Source organism: Bison bison, unplaced genomic scaffold, assembly GCF_000754665.1.
Source record: "Bison bison bison isolate TAMUID 2011002044 unplaced genomic scaffold, Bison_UMD1.0 scf7180017864239, whole genome shotgun sequence".
Taxonomy (NCBI): domain Eukaryota; kingdom Metazoa; phylum Chordata; class Mammalia; order Artiodactyla; family Bovidae; genus Bison; species Bison bison.
Genome location: NW_011494811.1, coordinates 4177121 through 4181982, shown reverse-complemented (window position 1 = coordinate 4181982; position 4862 = coordinate 4177121). Strand labels below are relative to the sequence as shown.

General features: G+C 51.0%; 1 protein-coding gene across 2 annotated transcripts in view; it reads left to right on the top strand.

Moving 5' to 3' along the window:
* Positions 1–4862, top strand: part of PLEKHH1 (pleckstrin homology domain containing, family H (with MyTH4 domain) member 1) — a 59000-nt gene that overhangs the window by 883 nt on the left and 53255 nt on the right. Inside the window, exon 1 of one of the 2 annotated variants that reach the window (XM_010846718.1) lies at positions 194–348. The exons of the other annotated variant lie outside the window; for it this stretch is intronic. The gene's annotated coding sequence lies outside the window, so the exon portion shown is untranslated. Of the gene's footprint in view, positions 1–193; positions 349–4862 lie in introns of those variants that run through there. 2 annotated transcript variants of the gene reach the window in all.

Sequence of the window (4862 nt, the reverse complement as noted above, 5' to 3'; positions counted from 1 at the left end):
GAGAGGTGGGAGGCTGGAGCCTGCTGAGGTCATTTCCTGTGCCTCTCCGCGAGCCGCCCCGGGAACCCAGCCTGGCGCTCTGCCTTTAAGGAGCGGGCGGGGAGGGGGCGCGGCGGAGTATTGAATGGGGCTCTGCGAGGTCGGCTCGGCTTTTGTGCAGCCAGCGGGCGGGCAAACCTCCCGGGCCAGCCCGGCCCGCCCCGCCCACGCCGACCCCTGCTGCCGGGGAGCGGAGACCCGGCGGCCGCGGAGGACTCGGGCGAGATCGACGCAAGGTCAGCGGCGGACGCGCGCCGGAGGCGCCCCTGTGCCCGGTGCGCGGCGGGGACGCCCGGGATCTGGCTGGAGGTGAGCGGCCCCCGGGAGCCCCTCGGGCAGAGATACGGTGCGCGCGGGCGTGGGAGTGAGGGTTCGCTGGCCGGGGAGGGTGTTTGGTTAGACTGAGAGAGGATCCGCTGCCTCTGGCCGGAGGGCGATTCCGGAGCAGGTGCCTCCCTACCTGGAAACAAGCTCCTAGCAGCCAGGAGCGCTGGGAACGGAGCGTCGGGCTCGGGGAACTGGCACCAACAGGCGAGGAGTAGCCTTCCTGGAGAGGATCCGGAGTTTGGGACCGGCTCGATCCAGTTGCTCCCTGGAAGGGCCCTCGGAGCGAACCTGCAGGCTTTCCACCGAGTTGCCTGAGCTCTAGCAGGCTCCCGCTTTCTTCCCGGTCTCATCTCGGGTTATCGCTTCTGTGATTCCTAGGTGGTTCTCTTAGGGTCCCGGTGGATTAGGCTTGATTTATGGAGGCAGGTCAGCCAAACAGAAGAGAAAACCAGTCGGGCGCCAAATGACAGCAGGAACTTTGCGTCCTAGAAGCCTTAGAGAGGAATCGGTCACCGGGGCGCGGGGGGTCTTAATGGAGGTGGCAGGGGCAATGAAGACCCTCATTTGGGAGTAGATCTGCTCTCTGTTGGATCTGTGCCTGGTGGTTTAGTCGCTCAGTCGTGTCTGACTCTTGAGACCCCATGGACTGCAGCCTGCCAGGCTCCTCTGTCCATCGGATTTCCCAGGCAAGAATGCTGCATTGGGTTGCCATTTCCTTATCCGGAGAATCTTCACCCACCCAGGGATGGAACCTAAGTGTTGCGGGAAGTCTCCTGCATCGCAGGCAGGGTCTTTACCAACTGAGCCACCAGGGAAGCTCTGGATCTGTTCCTGCCAAGGGACAAGTAAGCTTTTACTATGAATACACCTCATGAAACTTCAGGACAAAGCTTTAGTTCTGGCTAAAACTGCTGCTTGAAAGATGATTTTAATATCAACTTCAGTGGAAAAGTTATTTGCTCCTTAAACTTTTTGGACTGTCTTCTATGCTGCAAACATTGTGTCTTTGGTAACATCACTTAACTCTTTATAGAACACCACTTCGAGTGTTTCTGCACGTTATTATCCCCGTTTTATAAAGGAGGAAATTAGGACTCGGAGAAACAGTGACTTGCCCAAGGTCATATAACTGAAAAGTGGAGGAGGCAAGACTCAAACGGAAGCCTCTTAAACTGCATTTACATCGCCGTTCACCACCCTCCTTCTCCACAGGCTGCTGAGGGGGCCTGTTCAGAGCTGGGTTACTAATTGAAACTAACAAGTGAGCTGAGAAAATGCCTCTGGCACCCCTTCTGCCCTCTCCAGAAGGCATCAGCTACCGGAAGAAGTCACTCTGCTTGCAGAGGAGTGCTCCATATTGTTCCCATCTTCTCTCTATGAGGCTGTGTGTGTGTATTGCTCAGTCGTGTCTGACTCTTTGGGACCCCTGGACTGTAGCCTGCCAGGTTCCTCTGTCCATGGGATTCTCCTGGCAAGAATACTGGAGTGGGTTGTCAGTTCCTTCTCCAGGGGATCTGTCTGACCCAGGGATCAAACCCAGATCTCCCACATTGCAGGCAGATTCTTTACCGCCTGAGCCACCGGGGAAGCCCCATTTGAGGCTGTGTAACTGCAGAACTCTGTGCTCCCTGTGGGTTGAAGAGTGCGTTCCACATGCTGGCGCTGAAGTGTCAGGATCCCCTCACTACTGATCCAAGTGACTCCATAGCAGTCTGGCCACTGAGCCACCATCCTGTGTTCTCTGGCCAACCCTTCTGTCAAAAACGAATTAAAAACTGACCACCTCTGTGGGGAAATTGGTGCTTATTGCTGGCTGGAGTATGAATTAGAATAGCCTCAGGGGAGGGCAGTTGAAACTCTTTGGCCATTGCAAAATGTACATCACTCAGCGGTACAGTTCCATTTCTGGGACTTTATCCTTGGGATAAACTGAGATGTGTATGAAATAATGTCTATTCATTGAGTATTCATTGTAGCACAGTTTTAGTGAAAGGTTTAAAACAACCCAAGTGTCTGTCAATTAGGGACTCAAATGAAATCAGGTAATAGCCATACAAGAGAATACAATATAGCTCTTAAAAAGCTTGAGGGAAGAATGGGGCAGGTATATATTATTATATATGTACATGGTTTCTCCGGTGGCGCAGTGGTAAAGGATCCGCCTGCAGTGCAGGAGACTCAGGAGACATGGGTTTGATCCCTGAGTCAGGAAGATCCCCTGGAGGAGGAAATGGCAACCCACTCCAGTACTTACTGGGAAAATCCCATGGACAGAGGAACCTGGTGGGCTGCATTCCATGGGTTGCAAAGCGTCAGACTGAGTGAGCATGCATGCATACGCACACACGCACATATAGGAAGCTCTCTGAGTTACATTAAGTGCAGTGTGTATAGTATGCCACCATTTGCGTGTGTGTGTGTGTGCAGCATACATATGGACACTTGTATATGCAGGGACATCTCAGAAAGACTCAAATCCTCCTAACAGTGGTTGCCTCTGGGGAAAACTCTGCCTGGAGTTCAGGGGTGGGAAGAAGCCTTACTTTGTACATATACTCTATTGCTTAGTATTCAAAAACAAAGAGGTAAATAATTTTTTTATTTGGCCACACTGCACAGCATGTGGGATCTAGGTTCTCTGACCAGAGATCGAACCCATTCCCCCTGCGTTGGAAACCCAGAGTCTTAACCGCTGGACCATCAGGATAAAAGTCCTGAGATAAAAGACTTTTTAAAAAATCTCCTGACTTGCTCTCTGATAATGGTGTTGAGCACATCTCCAAATATGCCCAGGGCACTGTTGGTTTGCCTTTTGTTTGTTGATAGTAGCTGTTATTTATTGAGTACTTCCTGTGTGCCAGGCTTTTGTATTATAATACCTCCTTTGATTCTCAAAAAAATCCAACATAGTGTGGACTATGAAATTGCCATTTTTGAAAGTCAAAAAATGGTTAAGTGTTGACAGTTTCACATGGTTCAATCTAATATTATTGTGCTCCTTTCAAATATTATTGCCTTCAATTTCAAATAGGTTCAGAGAAGTCAAGCAGATGGTTGAAGGTCACAGTTCGTTCTTGAGTCAGTATTCAAACCCAGGTCTGTTTGGCGCCAAACCTCAGGATCTTGAGTACTACACTCTGCCATTTCTTTTTGTTGGTTTTTGTCTGAGGGATGCTATATTCCTGGATTTCTTAGCCCCTTTTGGGATTTGTGTCCCAGAAGTCTGTAACATGCTCACCTTTTCCTGACTCTCCCACCATTGTGAAATGGGATGCTCACTCAGCATGCGAAAGAGGTAAAATGCATGTTGTTGGCTTGATCAGATAACAGTCGGAGATCAGATTGAGGGAGCTGTGCCCCTGTGTGCACTCACCCTCCCTCCGGCTTCATCCCCAGAAAAGGGGCTCTTCCTTGCCCAGAGCTGGGCAGGTAGTCAGCCTCATCTGCACAGCCCTTTCAGAAGCCCACTGCTAGTGAGTGGGACTCACAGAAGGTGCTCACGCTCAGGGAGTGAGCCACAGTGAGGTGACACAGGACAGCCTAGTGGAGACTGCACCTAGAACGCAGTCCCTGTTACTTTCTGATGCCTCCTGCAGCGACTTCAGGCACTTGCTCTGATTGGCCGTCTTTGCAGGAAGGTTGCAGGATATTCAGACCATAGACCTGAAACCTCACAAACTACAGGGTCTTTGTTCCTCTTTGTGTCTCCAGCCTCACACATAGGAATCATCTAACAAAAATTGGTTAAGTTAAATTTACTGTCAGCATTTTGTCCATTTCTGGTCCATATCCCTAAAGTTTCCAGAGCTATCCCAGGTCAAGTTTGTGTTTTCTCTGATACAGACTGAAGTCACCTAACAACTTCCTCTTGCCTCTTTCCACCACCCTTCTACCCATGGCCCCTGCCTCTTGAGGCATGTCTCTGCTAACCTCTGTGGCCGTGTCAGTCCAGAGCGCTGGGAGCCTTAGGGAGTTCTAAAGCAGGTGCCAAGGCCATGGCAACCATTTGACTCTTGCCTGCCAAGCCATTCAGCATGCTGGGCACTAGTGGGAATTGAGAACTAGGTTTCACAAGAGCAACTATGAGTTGGTGATCATTATAGCTGGCCGGAGGGCACATGGGGATTTATTGTACTGTCCTCCCTACTTGTGTGTGTGTGAAGCTTTCCAGGATAAAACGTGAAACAAACAGTTGAGCTGGGGTTTGTCCCCAGCTCATATCCCTTCTGTCATTTCCCCATCTAACGCAGCACATTAATGCTGTATCTTCATTAGGCTAGCCTGGTAGCATAAGACTCCACTGCCGCTATAGTACTCTTGCCTGGCAAATCCCATGGACGGAGGAGCCTGGTAGGCTGCAGTCCATGGGGTCGCTAAGAGTCGGACACGACTGAGTGACTTCACTTTTCACTTTCATGCATTGGAGAAGGAAATGGCAACCCACTCCAGTGTTCTTGCCTGGAGAATCCCAGGGACGAGGGAGCCTGGTGGGTTGC